Source organism: Sus scrofa, chromosome 8 (assembly GCF_000003025.6).
Source record: "Sus scrofa isolate TJ Tabasco breed Duroc chromosome 8, Sscrofa11.1, whole genome shotgun sequence".
Lineage (NCBI taxonomy): Eukaryota > Metazoa > Chordata > Mammalia > Artiodactyla > Suidae > Sus > Sus scrofa.
In genome coordinates this window covers 115326072-115345319 of record NC_010450.4, presented here as the reverse complement: position 1 = coordinate 115345319, position 19248 = coordinate 115326072, and the positions used below count along the sequence as shown (strand labels likewise).

The following is a 19248-nucleotide window of genomic DNA, read 5'->3' as shown; positions in this document are numbered from 1 at the left end:
AAAAATCTCAAATAACTTAACCTTGTATCTAAAGCAACCAGAGAAGGAAAATAACCAAAGCCCAAAGTTAATAGACGGAAAGAAATCATAATGATCAGAGAAGAAACAAATAAAGTAGAAACAAAAAAAAAAACCAGAGAATGATCAATGAAACCAAAAGTTGTTTCTTTGAAAAGATCAACAAAATTGATAAACCCTTAGCCAGATTCATCAAGAAAAAAGAGGGTGCAAATCAATAAACTTAGAAATGAAAAAGGAATAAAAACATTGAAAAGGTTATAGAAATCTTTCAAAAGCATTTGAATATAATAAAACAGGATAACTAGAAATAAATTGAAAACATATATTCTAGTTTTTTTTGTTATTGCTTTTTTTGGCCATACCTGCAGCACGTGGAATTTTCCAGGCCAAAGATCAAACCTGTACTTCAGCTATGACCTGCACTACAGCTGCAGCAATGCTGGATCCCCAACCTGCTGTGCCACATGGGAACTTCCAGATATTCAAGTTTTACATGGGTAAAATTATAAAATAGTTTTGAAGCATTTAAAGGCAAGCCTGAGGAGTTCCCTGGTGGTGCAGTGGGTTAAGGACCTGGCATTGTCACTGCTGTGGCTTGGGTAGCTGCTGTGGTGCAAGTTCAGGTCCTGTCCAGGGACTTTCCACAGGCCATGGATACATCCAAAAAGAAAATAAATAAAAGGAAAATTTGATTAAATGGAAATGTGTACTATGTTCATAAGTATGAAGATTCAGCAGCATAAAGATTTCAGCTCAATAAAATTTATATGCATGTAATATATATATTCAATGTGATTTCAATTACAATTTAAACATGGGACTTGAGAAATTGATTCCAAACTTAATAGGAAAGGGTATAAGTCCAAAAACAACTGAGTTAATTCTAAAGAGGAAGAAGAAGGAGTAAGACATACTTCACATATTAATTACCAAGATTTTTTATATACTTAAAGGATGTAAACCAGTATGATGTTAACTCAGGAGAGGGAGAGTGCATCGAAAGGACAAAAGAGAAAGTAGAAATGAACAAACAAAAATCACACAAACATTGCAAAATGGGAGATCAGTTCAGGAGAGAAGTGTCATTACAATATGTCAAACTATAATAAATGATATTGGAACAACTACTTATCCAAGTGTGAAAAAATATATATACATATTCAATTCTATTTGATTAAAGGACTTAAAACTTTTTGAAAAATATGAAGAATATCTTCATTGGAATAGAGAAACTTTCTTAAGTCACACAAAAAAGAATAAACCGTAAGTCATATATAGATGCATTTAACTAAATGTGAAGATGTTTATGACATAGAGAGCAAAGGATAAATATCTAGTTTATATATATAAACATTTTACAGATAGAGACAAGACAACCCAATACAAAAAGAGAATTGTGAATAGTTACCTGCTTACTTTGCTGGATTAAATACAATTGATTAACCTCACATATTACTGTGAACAAGTAAATGATTTACCTTGCCTTAAAATTATGGGTATAGAAACTATCATTTGAAGATGTGGAAAGTATATCAATAGCTGAAATAGCCCTTTTCCATTCCAGTCTCTGGATTCTAAAAAATCTGTGTTTTTGGAAGAGTCAGAGAAGTCAACTTGAATGACATTTGAATGACAATTCTTCTGGACTGTATAGCAAACTTTATATCATCTCTGGGTGCCTGAAGCACAAGTGATGCTAAGCAAAGTTAAAAGAGGCATTCAATCCCATTTTAACAGGTACATCTGAGCATATTTAACTTATAAATAGCAACTGATCATTTCCATTGGTCCATAGTCCCAGCCTGTTCTCCACAGAAACTTTACTTCTCAACCCCAAAACAGTGGGCAAAGTATATAAAGATTCAGTTCAGGAAAGAGGAAATTCAAATGGCTAGTAAACTTTGGAAAGTTTAGTAGTAAATAAGATGCCAGTTAATATGATAACGAAATATCATGACATAGCCCTCGATCAGCAGCAAATTCAAAATCTGAAAATTCTAAATTTTTAACATCGAAAAGAAAAAGTGAGGACTTCAAAAAATAGCACTTGCATACAGTGATGTTAGGACTATGAATTTTGGAAAATATTTTGACAACAGTGTTAATAAAAATGCTGAAAATTTAGCAGTTCTACTTTTTGGTATATATCCTGGAGAGGAACTCTTGGCATTTGTGCCCAAGGAGACATTTATAAGGAGCATTGATTTTAGCAGAGAAGATGAAAAAATATAAATATATATCAACTGAGTGAATAAGTAAACTGTAGTATATTTAGCTAATGAAATACACCATTATAATTAAAAGAAAGGAGATATAGCTACGTATTGACATGCATAAAGCAAAAAAAAAGAAATAATGAGTAAACAAAAGAACATATATCCCGTAATAAAACAGCCCATATATTGACCTGATTATCTCTATTACTCTCATCTCTATTTCTATGAAGAGAAGGAACCAAAACATGAACAAGAAAGTGTTAATGAGACATAAGATAAAGAGGTGGGGAAACATGGGAAGGTAAATGTACAATGACAACTTCAAATATATTAGTAATGGGTTATTTCCCAAGAAGAAACAAACAATAAACAAACAGACCTATACCAACAGTACCGAAGTAAACATATTCAAGTATTAGCATTTGTTAACTGTTTATGGTAGGTACATAAGTATTTGTTATTTTATTCTCTGTAGTTTTCCATTTTAAGAGCAATGAAAAAATATGGATATAGTATAAGGAATCAACCTATAGCTGAAAGTTAACTGTGGAGTGTTCTACTTAGCCTGACAATGATCAGCACACTTTTATAAAATATATCCTAGGCAGCCAAAATGTTTTCCTCCCCTGATATCTTAGGAAGAAAATTACTTTCAGAAGTGGGTCAGTCCAGGACAAAGAATTAATATGCTGGTCCCAGGGCAGTTGTTTATTTTACTTATCATCACCATATGATTTTTCACATTTAATTATTAAACAAAAAGGCAGGGTTAAACTGTGAAGATAATCATATGGCCTCATCGTAATGAATAAAATTGTTTCCAGTAGAATTACGAAGGATGGAAACATCAACCCAAATATTTGATATTTATAAATAGAGGCTTCTTAAAGATTGTGAATAAATTTTGGGGTCAGTAGTCATTTCTGAACATTTACAGAGTACTTTATGATGCTGAATTTTCTTTATTATGTTAGTCTCAACATTGAGCATAATTCTCATACTTGATAGGTTGATATCACTCAACATTAAAATGAAGTGTCCAAATATATAATTTAATACAAAAGTTTACCCATCTCTCAGGTTCTATTTATTTTTTCAAGTCTAAGTAAAATCTGGAATAAAATATTAAAAATGTTTGATGCTTTTGAGTGAGTCTTGACAGCAGGACAACTGTCAGTTTATGTTAGAAAAAATTCAAAAGGAACTGAAACAAAAATCAATTTGCAATGCACTAATGATCTTATGATTAAATTGTTCCATTTCTCAGGAAAAAAACAAACAGTCTGATGCACTGAGTAATCTGTTGCATAATAGAAGGCACTTTCTGAATATCACATTTTTTAAATCAAGACATTTTATGCTCTTTCCTTTACACGTTAGAGAAAATTTAATGTTCTCTCATTGTCTCTTAGACAGGGCTCTGTTGTGTTTTGAATATGGTTATTTTCAGTAGTACTGAGAGTAACTTTGATGAGCCAAAAACTCAAAAGCTGAGTCCTTGAGATTGTCTTCAAAATGAGGATTTTCAACCATGAGTGATGGCCAACAATCAGCTTTGGGAAGCTGCTCAATGAATTTCCCTTACACTTGTTGCTGTATCACTGACAAGGCATTGACCCTCTTGGGAGATCCCATCTATGTCTTCTGCCCTGATCCATGGGAGGGGCACTTGTGGCTTTAATTTTCCAGTCTTAAAGGATGACCTTGTGATATCAGAGGCTAACTTGAAGCCCAGAAGGTGATGCCCTTCCTCTGCCAAAAATTTAATATGTCTCCTGCTTTCCCAGGGTGGCTTTCCCTATCTTAGTAATATGCTATGACCTGCTCTATTCTTTGCAATGTTCCTTGTATCTCAACTTCTTCTGCCAAGGTCAAAGTGTTTCTTCTTATGCTGAATGAAGTAGCTCACTAACTCATCTAAATCTTCAAGAAAACAAGTGTAACCATTTCTTTTTAGTTTTTCTTAGATTCTGATGTTGGATGAAATGAGAGGGAAGCACTGCTAATAAAAAATGCCTATTTTATCATTATGATTATTTGCTAATTCTAAGAAAGAGATACAGACAAAAGGGGAGATAAAGATACAAAGAAAGAGACAAAGATTAAAGTAGAGAAACATGAGAGATGAGAAAGGGAGAGACAATGAAAAGAAGAGGAAAAAAATCAAAGGGGGAAGAAGGGGAAGAGAAGAGAGAAAGAACCTGAGAGACACTTGGTGTGCTTGTGAACACATGTGCACACATCTAAAAGATTCCACAACTTTGTTTGTTTTCCAGTTAAATTGGATGTTTTAGTCTTCATCATGGTTTTTCAGGCATTTTAAGTCTAAGTAGTCAGACCACTTCAGTTGTTTTAACACCCGAAATCCAAATCATTGGATGGTTAAAACTACTCAATTGGGTCAACCATTTAGCAATCCCGGGCACTGAGCAAGTGATTGATGTGGTATAGGAGGCCGACTCAAACTGTAATTTGTTACTTCAGAGAAAGAAAGCTAACAAATTCTTTTGGGAAACCCAAGAGGGATTGGATAAACTTGTGTTAAATGATAGGATACAAATACGGCATTACTGGGTGGTTACTCCTAAGAAGAGTCTTCCACACATGGAAGGGAAAAAAGACTACAACTGTTAGTCTGCCTAAATATATTCCCAGCTCTGTGTTTCTGAAAGAGACAAACAGCCTCCAAATGTTGGGCTTGAGGAATTATCACATCCTTTGCTCCTCAAAATGGCAGCTGTTTGAGAACTAGGCAGAGGAGTCAGAAAAATTTTATTGTCAGCCTTATTGAAAGTAAAGCTAGATTGGCAAATGTAGCTTGATTGTGGCCTATCTGGCTTCCTAATAATTTTTTTTCAGATTTATATTTGGATTTACTTGAGTGGTAAGCCCTCCAGAGAAGAAACTTATCCACCCAGCAATTCCTCACCCCGGTGAGCCAGGAAGCCCAGATCAGGGCACAAGAGGAGGCTTCTTTTGTGTATAGTGACTTACCATGTTAACGCTGACCACTGGAGAAGTGTGGATCAGTGAACATCAGACTCATCAATACATCAAACAGATAAATCACTGTTCTCTGGTAGAGAGGAACAGACGAGATCTAGAACAAAGATAGATGCTTCTAACCAAGACTTCTGAAAGAAGTTGAAACTCTCATTTTATGGACCAGTAGGAAAAGGGTGAGAGGATATGGCTTCCTCCAAATTACACATTGAAGGGACTCTTATTTTACTCACAGTCTTGGTAAAACAACATGTGTGAATATGGGAAACAAACTGGCTCAGCTTTTGGGAGGGCTGATAAGAGGGTCTGATTTTCTTATAGAGAAGAATGTGAGACAATGGAGTGAGGGCTGTAGTGGAATTTACATTTGTGGAGCATCTACTATGTCAAAACCATTCTAGGCCCTTAGTACTGAAAGGATGAAAATGCAACCTAACCCTCCCAGAACCCAGGAAGTTAATAAAAAGCTCTAAATGCCGCTGAATTCCAGACCCTGCTCGCTGCCAGTAAATAGGTAGAAGGTCACACTTCCTATTGTTCCAGGGCCTGCTATCCTGGCCTAAGTAAGATAACAGGAAATGAGTTGACTAATCGCTTATGTGGATTCTGTAAAACTGACTGGCACCATGGAAGAATTGATTACACATTGAAAGCCCTAGTGACCTATCTCAACTGCAATCTGTCACTCTGCCCAGGAGCCCACGCAGATGCGGACCTCCGGAGCTCTTTTAAAATGATTGGTCCACGGAGCGCGGGCTCTCGATATTTTATAATGATTGGTTTGCGACGCACAGGCTTTGTTGTGAACCCCATAAAAGCTGTCCCGATTCCGCACTCGGGGCCGAAGTCCTCTACCCCTGCGTGGCGTATGACTGTGGGCCCCAGCGCGCTTGGAATAAAAATCCTCTTGCTGTTTGCATCAAGACCGCTTCTCGTGAGTGATTTGGGGTGTCGCCTCTTCCTAGCCCGGACGAGGGGGATTGTTCTTTTACTGGCCTTTCAGTACCAACAAGCATGAGGTTATTCCCTGACGGATAGTTCAGAAAAAAGCAGTAAGGTCTAAGTCCAAGTCATTCTTTTGTCAAATCTGATTGTCTTTCCACTATGCCACTCTGCTGCTGTAAATGCCACTGCTACCACTGCACAAACCTTCAAGAGGATAGCATCTGACATCCATTACCAGGTTGGGAGACATGCTAAAATTATTCATAATAGCCAAAGTTAGAAAGAGTGAAAATGCTCATCAATTGATAAATGGATAAACAAAATATGGACTATCAATACAACAGAGTATCAGTCAACAACCTAAAGGAGTGAGATGCTGATACACACTACAGCATAAATGAACCCCTAAAAAATTATCATAAGTGAAAGAAGCCAGACAAAAAAGACCACATGTTGTCACTGTCCAAAGGCATTGAGGCAGAAAGCAGTTTAACTGTTGCCTAAGAGTGGGTATAGTGGAAGGAACTGACCACAGATTGGCACAAGAGAACTTTTTAGGTTGGTGGAAATGTTTTAAAATTGAATTATGGTGATGATTCTAAAACTCTACAAATTTACCCCAAATAATTGAATCGTATATTTTAAATGAGTAAATTTTATGGTATAAAAATTACGTCTCAACAAAGTTGTTTAGAAATTTATTTTTATCAAAGGGAGAATGAATTGCAGATGCCCCCATTTCCTCAGCTGAATGAACATTTCCATTAAAGATTGCTTGAGAATTCTTGGTACCTACTTTTTATATTACTAATATGGCATTTAAGATTGTATGTGAAAGGAAATCCTTGTTTAGAAATCATCACTCACACATCAGTGTGAGATAATATTCTGTTTCAGTAAATGTTGAGGAAACTGACTGGAAATTGTCTAGGTTTCTACTCACAAAAGGAGAGAACTGGGGAACTCTTCTAAGACCAGCTCTCCTCCACCCAAACAGGTGGAAAGCACTCGGAATTGGATGACAGGAGAGACAACTGTGGGTGTGGCTTTTTCTTTCCCCTGTGCATTCCTGGGTTAATAACCACTTATTGTAGCTAGGCCTTCGGATAAGTGCTTCCCAACTGTTTTCTCACCTAACACCCTCAATAGTTTCCTAATGGAGACTGATAGTGTTGAAAGCTGATCGGCTGCTCACCAAATCCATTTCTTTGTCCTGGGCACCCAGTGAGACCAGGATCCCAGAGTCCTTGTAGTTAGGAGTGACTGTGAGAGCAAGCACTGAGTTCACTGGTGGGAGAAATGGGCAGAAATGATTGTATTGCTTCCCGGTTCAGCCAATTAAAATTTTTTGATAGTTCTCTGGTGGCACAGTGGGTTAAGGATCCAGTATTGTCACTTCAGCAGCTTAGGTGACTGTTGTGATGTGGGTTTTATCCTTGGCCTGGGAACTTCCACATGCTGTGGGCATGGCCAAAAAAATTTTTTTTTTTTTTTCCCACAATGAGCCTTCGTTTTTCTCCCATCTGCTGATTGGAAATCCAGGGAGACCTCAGAAGCCAAGTGTTGAAAGTGATAGAGCCATAAGATGGAATCACTTTTTTTGTGAGATGGACCCCACTGATCAGAAATAACTTCATGAGACTTTACATCAATTAGAAATAAATTTCTCTCCTGTTGGAGCCATTTCCCAGCTTTGTATGTGTTAGAATATCTAGCATTACTTTAACTAATGCACTCTTCTTATCTCCTTTTTAACAGAAGACTATGTTGAGATTTAAGGAGGACAACTAACCTGTGTAGATTCAAGTATTAAGGAGGTGTCAGAGTCACAAGCTGTACCCAGATCATCTGATTTAGAGATTATGCTCTTTTCCACTGTGTTACATTACTTCTCCTTTTTATGAGAGTTGAGTAGTAGGTATGTCAAGAAAAATCGATTATCTAGAATCTGAGCATTTCCTAACACTATATATTACCACCCTTGTCCAAGGTCCATCATCTATTTCCTGGATTATAGCACTGTCCTTCTCCTGCCCTTGCTCTCTTACCATTTATTAATCAGCAGCCAGAGTGATCCTGTTAAAACATACGGCCAATCAAGTCACTCCTTTTCTCAAAATCTTCTAAGGGCTATCATCTGTCTCAGAGTAAGAGTTATGATCCTTATGCCATGGTCCATTCTATCCTGTCACCTGGGCCCCTCTTACCTCTCTGATTACCTCTCCTATCTCTACCTCCCAATTCCCTACAACTCCTTCCTCACTTACTGCAGCCTTGTCAGCCTTTTTGCTAATCCTTTCCATTCACCTTTGCCCCTTATAGTCACATGATTTGCTTATTTCCTTCAAGTCTTTACTTAAATTTTCATTTTTTAGTGAGAATTTCTGTAACCATCCTGTTAAATTACAACCCCTTTCCTTGATTAATTTTCTGTCTCCACATCCTGTTACATTTTTCTCAGTAGCACTTAATATATTGAACATACCATGTAATTCACATCAAATTATTTTACTGTTTGATTCTTCTACTAGAATGTGAGTTACAGGAGAGCATAGGTTTCTAATTCTTAAAACTTTTTTTTGATTATTTTATCTCCAGTATCCATACAGATGCCTAGAACACAATCTTTTCTGTTCCATAAGCCCATGTGGAAGGAATGAATGAATGTGCATCCTCCATACTATAGGAATAGGATGGAGTTATTAAGTTTCTATGTGCTATACTGAGGGTCTTCCAAACTGGGGAGAAGTCCAGTCATCACGACAGACTTAAAAGCTTTCTACAACATCAATGGAAATACATTTGTGTTGGAATGTTACATATAAGAAATCCTTTCAGAGATAGTACTGTAAGTGATTGGGATGAAAAAGCTGAAGAGCCACTGAGGTGGTGAAGGAAAGTGAGACCCTTCATGGCTTAGTTAGCACCAAACCATTTTTCAAGGAGGATGAGCCAAGTTATCTGCAGTGCCAAGGGCTGCCAAGGAGGGCATTGCTTAATTACTCAGTACAGGAGGGTGGAGGCCACAGCTGTCGTTAACTTCTTCTATGATCTTAACCATATGCAATGCTCAGTCTCTCTTACAACTAAATATGTATCTACTGACTCACCAAGTATTTATCTAGCACCTATTTGGCAGATTCTGAGTGCTAAGAATATAGTTGCAGATGAGAAAATGTCCTTTGTTTGTGTGGAGCCTGTATTCTGGTGGAGAGGCAAATTAGAAGTAAAATGAAATAAATGTTATTTAATATGTTGATGTGTGTTTTGAAATAGAGTGAAGTGCTAAAAAATGGATGATGGGATAGAGAGAGACTGGGAGAGGGAGGTAGACATTGGAGGACAGGAAAAGGGTCAAGCCTTTAGCCACAGAGTGTTACCCAGGGTTTCTCTGAAGGTATCTCATCAGAACAAAACAAAGGAGGTAGTCGTATGAAGATCTGAAGAAAGAACATTCCAGGGTGAGGGAGGAGCGTTCAATGACTGACACAGGCATGAGCTGAGACAAAGAGCTGGAAGGAGACTTGAGTGACTGGAATGTAGTGGGAAAAGGAGAGGTGGGTTTGAGATGCTCCCAGAGGTCTGAAGGTGCAAAGTCTTCAGGCATTCGAGGAAGGTGATATTTAATTCTCATGGCAGCAGGGAATCTTTGGAGAGTTTGAACGTAGTGTAATTGAAGACGATCATTTTTAAGGGATGCCAAACAGCCAAACAAAAGTTACTGCATGTCCCCTTCTAGGATTGTCTGCAGATTCCCACACTTGACTCACGGGAGACAGATTACAGGAATCTAGCCCAGGACTTAATTTACTCATTGGTAAGAAGATACTTTTATCACAACTTTGAACTATGGCAGGGTGACTCTAAAACCTGGGATCATACTTTTCTGAGGGGAGTTTCAATTAATTATTTGAATGGTGTTAGGAATAAATGTCCAGTTTTTAAAAGGAATCTGCTTAAACAGCCCACCAAATAAACTGAAATGGCTCCATTGACAATCAACACTTTGCACTAAATGGCTGAACGATTTCCTTTTAAAATTAAACATTTTAATGATCCACAGAAAGCAATCAAATACACTTAACATCAATAAGAAGATAGGCTATGGTTAGGGAGCCTATCAAATCCAAATGGGCAGAGTGATAGAGAAATAAACTATGTTGCATCAAAAAGGCTTGGTCTTACAAGGTCATGCAAACTAGGGAGGAACATTAATGAAATTGTAATGCAAATTTCCAATTAATCAATTGTTTACTTGACTTTGAGGAGCTAGGAGGAGATTCAGCACTTGTGAGGACAGAATGCCAACAGGAATTTATAAATAGCTCAGTCTCTGAGAAAGCAGTGTTATCTGGAATAAGCACATTTGATGGGTTTTGTATGAGCAGCTTATTATCAAGTCTAGCAGAGTTACTTCAAAAGCCTCCAAGATTGAGATGTTTTTGTATTTTTTCCCCAGAGAATGGCACTATGGGAGTGAAGTGTGGGAGAGTCTGAAGGATAAGGAAAAATAAGACCCCAGTGTTACACACAAAAATTCAATCCAACAATAACAAGGAATATGGAAGCCCTAAATTAGGATGGGTGTGGTGCTTGTGTTAGAAATATAGTTGAGTTATCACATGAACTACTGGTAGTTCAAATATAAACAGGTTTGTTCTAAGTTTTGGGGGGATGGGTCTTGCTCTTCTGTAAAGTTGTATTTATAGAACAGTCATCCAGTATTTACTGATGTGAGTACATCTATCCTTTATGCGTTATTCTCTGGTATATATCCAATGTCTGGCACATGGTGGGAATTCGGTAATTATTCACGGAAATAAATGTTAAAATAAGTTAAAAATATGAGTCTGTTTTTTTGCCTTTAAAAATTCAGAAATAACAGGGTCATACCGTAGAAAAAATTAAACAAGTCAGGCTAACTTTAGGTAATGCCTTTGTTGTGTGAGTACTTGGGGGAAATTGTGCAGGCAGTTGTCAAGTGCCTGTATTGAAAAGTGTATGAAATGGATAATTAGTTGCAGCCAATCCTTTACTTGACGAAGGTAGAGTAGAAGCCAGGGACAGTAGAGGGAGGTCAAAAGCATAAGCAAAGGTAAAATGTTGGGAGAAGTTGTGGATGTATTTTGAGGAAGAGTAGAGTTCAGTTTAGTTGGAGAGTAGAGTGTCATAGTGGAGAGAGATGGGTACCGTGGGAAGGACTTTGGAGTCACATAAAATACTGGTCCTGCTCTCACTTCAGAAAATAGAGTAACCTTTATGATCATCAGTTCCTTCATCCTAAAAGATGTTAATGTTCTTTCCCTATGTTCTTTTAAACTAATAATAAATGCCTACATTCACTGAAGTCTTACCATGCATTCAGCACTGTTCTAAGTGCAATAATTCTGTGAATTTTAATGCCTGTGTGAGACTCTTGACATTGATGACTTTATTAAACCCTCACCAAAATTCTAGGATATGAGATTTGTGAGGATAAAATGGAATAACATAATGCAGTGCTTGGCATATATATATATATCTCCCCGGAAAAATGCACTTCTTTAGCCATTCCATCCCTTCTCTTGTAAGTAAATCGTGGGAGTTAAGTGTGGAAGGAAACTTGAGCCAAACTGCAGAGGGGCCTTACTATTATTACTTTATTCAGCCAACAACTTGTGGTCTTTGAAGGTTTTGGAGCTGGGAAGTGACATGTTTATAGCTGTGATTTCCCTTTGCGAACAATCAAATCCTGGGGGTTGGATTTTTTTCTCATTGCTTCATCAACTTTTTGAGAGATTAAATTTTCAATGCCAGTTGCAAATTTATCAAGCATTCTTCTTTTAAAGAAATGAAACATCCCTCAGATGATGAGAGGGTCTCAGTAGCATCTTTGAGATCTGCTCATTTACTTGTCAATGTTAGGTTATTCACCCTAACCCTAACCCTAACCCTAACCTAGAGAGCTGAGCCAAAACTATTAGTCTTGACTGTCTTTCATGCTATTTTTTCCTGAAAAATATTGGGACACGCTTCACTATTTGTTTCCCACCTCAATCAGTTTAACAGTCTTACTTTTTTCTTCCCACTGTCTATCAAATACCACCGCAAAGCCCACTTTCAAGAACTCTGCTCTTTTTCTAGGAGGCACCAATTAGCACTTATTTTTGTATTGCTGGATGAATTTTAGTCTTCTTCATTAAACAGAGACCACTGAATGGACATTTTAAAATCTTTGAAAGTATTTCATATGTCTCTTCTCAATCTCTTCTTTCAGCCTTTTATCATTGCTATGTGTACAAACCACTGAATAAAATTTATAAGACAATAAAATAAATACTATCATCTCAGGATAAACCTCTTCATAAACCTAAGATAGATTCAAAGCTAGAATACTTGTAAACTCTCGAACTTTTAAAAAGTATACCTGTTCAAGGATTTGCTTGTTCTATTTTTAATTGAACAAGCTTGCTGTTAATTATATTATTTAATTGAAAGATTGTAAAGTCAAGATTAAAATTTAAAAATATATTTAAAACTATTGAAAGTCAAAAGGCTGATGAAAATTCACGAATATGTATTTTGTCAGTCTAAAGCAGAAGGATAGGAACCATGAATTGGAGTTCACAGATAGAATATCCCTTTCGTGACGTTGTAGAATATACTCAATATAGTAAGGTGGTTTGAAGGCCGTTTAGAAAAAAAAAAAAAAAATGCCCTGATCTGATTTCTCACAATTCTTGCTTCCTCCAGACAGATAGCTGCAGGTCCCTACTCAAAAGAAATACATAGTCACCATGGCTAACACGTGTGTTTCCAGATGCCGTTTCCACAAGTGAGTCTACACTAGTGGTGATGAATGGCCATGCTCTAAGGCTTTGTTTCAGTCCACTCAAACAGGAGGCAGTGAAGTTTAATGGAAAACATTGGGTTCTTCATGGCCAGAGCCTGTTTGCTTGTTTATTGTCTCGCTCTATTGTAAGCTGCATGAGGGCATAACCTGGTTTTGCCCCAACACTTCCTGGCACATAAAATGCACTCATACCAATATGAGGTTTTTTTTTGGAGTGACTTTGTGTTGGATCAGCATTTTAGTGTAATGCCTTTCAAACTGTGAAGAAGAACTCATTTGTTTTATTTTTCATTTTCCCATCTGCCTCATATTGATACTTTTATAAAATACAAAAAGTGAATTACTAGAAAATAAAATCTAAAGACAAAAAAAAAACTCTGATTTTTTTCATTGTTAGGTGAAATAGACACAACTTTTCTGTTAAGTTGTCTCAAGATTCCTAAATTCTTTTTCTTTACTTCTCTTGTTGAGAATGAGTAAAACAGTTTATGAACCAGCTGCTGTCAAAACAAACAAACAAACAAAAAAACCCACATTTTAAATAGCTCTCCTTCATTGGTACTTAGCCTAGCACTAACTAAACTTGGTCAATCTGTTTTAAACTCCTCATCCTTTGGGTTTGTTTGGTCATTTGTAAAACAGAGAACAGAGCTGATTCCTTAGAGGCTGGTACCTAGAGGTACACTGCTTTGTTCTTATATCCTGGTAAATCTAATCAGAACTTCTGAAGGAAGAGTATCTGAGAGCTATGAACCAACATCAGGCTCAGAGCTTCCTTTCACCATCTCCTAATCTGAGATGGATCCATAAAGCCTTTGTTCTGGAACCATGAAACTGACCCTTCACTGGGCTCATCTTTGAAAACTAATAAATGTTCCTTAGCATCTCGTCCTCCTCTGAAACATTGCATATTCCGTTTCCTGCTTTTTATTTTCTTTGTAGCACTTAGCAATAACATACTATTCATTTCACTTATTTATAATCTGTCTTTCTTAAATGTAAGCTCAGTCAAAGCTGAAATTTCAATCATTTTTTGTTCATTAGTGTGGGAAAAACACGCAATTGTACTTAACACATGATAGAGAGAATTTTTTGAATAATGAATAAGTGAATCTCAATTCATTTATATTGTCTCTTAATGATTTAATGTGATGACTCTTGCATGTTCACTACTTCAAGAATTTGGAATACTTCATTTTCCTTGAGTTTTACTATAGTTTTAGTGGAAAAATTCAATATTTGAGGAAATTTAAACACAACTTTGAAGCTTTTTCAACTTGGCTATTTATAATTCCAGGTGTATTTTCCCCCTAATATTTCAAAAATGCTTTTAATGTGTGTCAAATTCAAAGTTCTCCTTCAAAAGCATAGTTTGGATTCATCTCAGTACAATAGAAAAATACAAACCAAATCTATTTTTAATGTAAAAAGCATGGTTTAAAAATATTCATATAAGTCATCAGGATTGAGTGGAATCATTTTATATTTTCTTTTCTTTCTTTTTTTTTTTTTTTTTTTTTTTTAAGAGCTGCACATGTGGCATCTGGAGGTTCCCAGGCTAAGGGTTGAATCAGAGCTGCAACTGCTGGCCGGCACCAGAGCCATAACAACACAGGATCTAAGTTGCATCTGCAACCTACTCCACAGCTCATGGCAACGCTGGATCCCCGACCCACTGAGCAAGGCCAGGGATCAGACCTGCGTCTAATGGAGCTAGTCTGATTTGTTAACCATTGAGCCACGATGGGGACTCCTCATTTTATATTTTCTAAAAAAAATTACTTTTAAGCTGAAAAAATGAACATGAGAAATTTCAATCTTAAGGGGATATATATATATATATATATATATACATATATATATATATTTATGTATTTTAAAAAAATTAATGAGAAAAATTCAAGTATCTGTTTTCATATACTTATTCCAGTTCTATCTCAACCACATTTAACCATGACACTGTAGTATTGTCAGCAATAAAACCAAACTGAATTTTCTAATCCCACATTTATAGTATGCAGAGAAAAGGCACAAAATTCTTTTTATTTATGTCAAGCAGTCTTTAGTTTTCCTTTCAGGAAATTCAAACAATGCAACTAAATAAAACACAAATCTGCCTTATGATGTTGCCCACTACAGAAAAAAAAAAAAAAAGGAATTCAAACATATGTAAAGATATATAAACTTTAATTTTTTGGCCATATGTGCCTTAATAATTAAAAAAAAAAAAACCTGGAGTTCCCGTCGTGGCTCAGTGGTTAACGAATCCAACTAAGAACCGTAAGGTTGCGGGTTCGATCCCTGGCCTTGCTCAGTGGGTTAAGGATCTGGCATTGCCGTGAGCTGTGGTGTAGGTTGCAGACGCAGCTTGGATCCCGAGTTGCTGTGGCTTTGGTGTAGGCCAGAGGCTACAGCTCCGATTCGACCCTTAGCCTGGGAATCTACATATACCACAGAAGCGGCCCTAGAAATGGCAAAAAGACCAAAAAAAACAACAAAAAAAGAACAAAACAAAGTTCCCATATGTTTTTTGTTCTTTTGTATTCCCATATTGGCCAGTCCACTTTTTATTTTTTTTTTTCCTTCTATTACCGGATTGTTTTATTTCAGTATTGATATTTTTAATACAGTTTTTATGTTTAGCTATAATTTTGACTTTTCCACAAAAGGGCAATTTGTTTTTTATACCCATTTTAAGGTGTTTAAGTTAAACATTGAAAGGCAGGGGACTGATGGGATCGCGTATTCTCTCTTCCAGTGTTCCTCTTGCCTGCATACGCTCAAGAAGTAGAAATTTGATCCGTCCAAAACTGATGAAAAGTGAAACTGGACCTCTTCTTCCATTTGCTTATCTTGAATCCCTTCCCACCAAGAAAACTGACTTGATGGACAGGTGAAATTGAGAAGATGGTCATTGCGCATTTCATTTGCTTGGCTTAAGTACACCTCCCCTGCCACTCTCAGACCTCTATCTGCTTTGAGGAAGCTGCTTTGCTTTTTTTCCCCTCTAGGGTCGTCCTTAGGGTAAGTGCCCCTTGTTCAGGGCCTGAGACCCGGGGCCTGCATTGCAGAGCCTCATCTCAAGGCTCACATCTTTGGGGTCCCAGAGCCTAATGGGAGGGATTCTGCGTAAGTGTTTCTGCTCTGAAGACCCCAGCTCTTCTTTCAAAAATAATCTTGATTTGGAAGAAGACAGTGAAAAAAAAAAAAAAAAAGAAAGAAAGAAAGAAAACACACACACACACACATCCTGGTCATTGATCAAGCTGTATTCTTTAATCCAGTATTACCAATAAGAAAATCAGTATTTTGGCAAGGACTTAATGTCTATTTGACTAAATATTTATCTGATTAGTGATCTCAGTCAATTCAGCACATGGGGTTGGGATGAATAATCGTATCAGAAAAGTGGTTAGAATTTTGGTAGGTGAATATAGGGAAGGAGATGCAGAAGGTGATTTGAGTAGAAGTGGACAGAGTGGTTACCTAGTTCTCCAGGGTGGGTTTATGAATGATAAATCTTTTATAACTGAACCATAGGATGCTTTGGGGAGCTTTAATGGAAAAACATTGAGTAAAATAGGGTAGAAATAAATATTAGTTTATATTTTATGTGATGAAGAACCATGGAAAAATTTTAACTGATATCCTCAGATACTTAAAGGATAAGTAAAAGATATGAGCAGTATGAAGGAAAGTTTAGGAGCAGGAATTGGAATAATGGGAGAAGGAGGGAAGGAAGAAAAATGAGAGAAAATTAGACGAGATATCTTATTCAGCTGAAGAGAAAAAAAAGTGAAAACTGAAGCATTTGGCATAGAAAAGAGTACATGTATTAGGAATGTATTTTAGTGTATTGGGGTGTATTTTAGAGGTAGAGAAATTGAAGTTAATTATTGATTGGCTGGGAAAAGTGCAGAAAAGAGAAGCAGAATTTGACAAATTTTTAAACCATATGAATTGGGAGAATGATATTTCATTAATCAAGTTAAATAATATATATTTTAATCCTTCCTTCCTTCCTTTTTTTATTTACCCTCTCTTCCTTCCTTTTTTCTTTCCTACTTTCCTTCCTCCCTTTTCTTAATTCTGTTGTGCTCTAATCTATTGAGCACATGCTAAGTACATCCTTTTTAATTTTAAGCTTTTCATTTAATCTTTGTATTAATAAAAGGAGAGAGATTTTAGTTAATTGGTTGCTGGATTAATTAATTAACTCAAGGCTCAGAGAGCTTGAGTAACTTGTCTAACTGGGGTGTGTGGGCACTTGGGTTGGAACCTAAATCAGTCATGTTCTTTGTTTTTAAAGGAAAACCGTTTCTCACCTCAGAGCACTCCTGACACCAAATGTATGCGTTTTCCATAAAAACTCCAGTTCTCTGTGGACCCCAAGTGAGTGTGCTACAATTTCATTCATTCTGAAACTAACTATTCAGAGTTAGCATAGATCCCCCAGGTTAAGGATTCAGTCCCACAAGACTGTCCCCCCACTTCAGATGGGTCTCCAGATTACTCAGACTTCTATCTGGCTTGGCTGCAAATTGCAGTTCCCATGACCACCCCTCCTTAGTTTCCGTAATTTGCTATAATGGCTCACAGAACATAGAGGAGTGCTTTACTTTCTGTTATAGGTTTATTATAAAGGGTACACATGGACAGTCAATTGAAGGAGTACATAGGGCAAGGTCTGGAAATATCCTGAGTGTAAGAGCTTCTGTCTCTGTGGAGTCTGGGATTTACCACTCTCCTGGCACATGGATGCGTTCCCCAATCTGGGAGGTCTTTGCTTAAGAGGTTTTTTTTTTGCTTTTTTAGGGCCGCACACTGGGCATATGGAGGTTCCCAGGCTAGGGGTTGAATCGGAGCTACAGCTGCCAGCCACAGCCACAGCCACAGCTCCAGATCCAAGCCACATCTGTGACCTACACCCAGCTCACAGTAACACCAGATCCTTAATCCACTGAGCAAGGACAGGGCTTGAACCCACAACCTCATGGTTCCTAGTCATTAGTTTCCACTGCGCCATGACCATGACGGGAACTCCCTGCTTAATAGTTTTTAATGGAAGAAGTTCCATTATTTAGTTGTGATTCAATAAATCATTGGCTACTGGCGATTAACCTGATCTCCAGCCTCACTCCCCTCTCTGGAGGTTTGGGGTGGGCCATAAGGTCCAGTCTTCTAATCACATTAGCATAAACTCAGGTATTTTTATGAATTAAAAATGATGTTCCTTTCACCCTTACCACTCAGGAAATTCCAAGGGTTTTAGAAGTTCTCTGCCGGGAAACAGGGATGAAGACCAAATATGTATTTCTTATTATGTCATAGTATCACAACTTTCATATGGTAATTTTTAGGAAAAGATGACTTTCATGTGAGGTGACTGCAACACTTCAGAGAAACCCAGAAAGAAGCTGGAAATGTGGGTTTGGGGCTCAGGAAGAGACATGGATTTGGGAATCGGCTATAGAAATGTGAGGATAAAACTATGGGAATTGGGTGAATCATTAAGAGAATGTGAGAAAGTGAGCTGAAGGGACAGCTGATGAGAGGACCTTGGGCAATGTCCACATGGAAGGGCCCAGTGGAACACTCACAATTCCTCGGGGAATTTCTAGTGATTTAGTCCATGAATCACTGACTCAATTATACCTGATATTATAGAGAATTAAATTTTTTTTTAATTTCAGAAAAAGATTAAGATTAAAAAAATCATTAGAGATGTATTTAATTAATTAATTTTTGCTTTTTAGAGCCACACCCATGGCATATGAAGTTCCAAGGCTAGAGATCAACTCTGAGCTGCAGCTGCCAGCCTACACCACAGCCATAGCAACTCGGGACCGAGCCACATCTCAAGTCATGGCAACATTTGGTCCTTAACCCACTAAGTGAGGTCAGGGTTTGAACTTATGTCCTTATGATACTAGCAGGATTTGTTTCCACTCTAGGAACTCCCTAGAGATGTATTTGTAACAAATAAACTTTTACATTTATAGAATTATTAGAAGCACCTTTATTTACAAAATCACATCATGACCACTGGCATGGGGGGGTTGCAATTTGAAAATTGCCAAGCCAGTGACAAAAATTCATTTACTGAATATAATATTTCATTGGTTTGTTCATGACTTTATTTTTGTCTTTTGTCTTCGTGGCATATGGAGGTTCCCAGGCTAGGAGACAAATCGGAGCTACAGCTCCCAGCCTACCCCACAGCCACAGCAA

The 19248-nt window shown here is 37.2% G+C and overlaps 1 long non-coding RNA gene across 2 annotated transcripts in view; it reads left to right on the top strand.

The window, feature by feature from the left end:
- The window catches only part of LOC110262178, a 30792-nt gene extending 11577 nt beyond the window's left edge, over positions 1-19215 (top strand). Inside the window, exons 2-4 of one of the 2 annotated variants that reach the window (XR_002346843.1) lie at positions 15776-15910; positions 17327-17409; positions 18378-19215. This is a non-coding gene — a long non-coding RNA (uncharacterized LOC110262178). Of the gene's footprint in view, positions 1-15775; positions 15911-17326; positions 17837-18377 lie in introns of those variants that run through there. The other variant, XR_002346842.1, reaches the window with a different exon arrangement.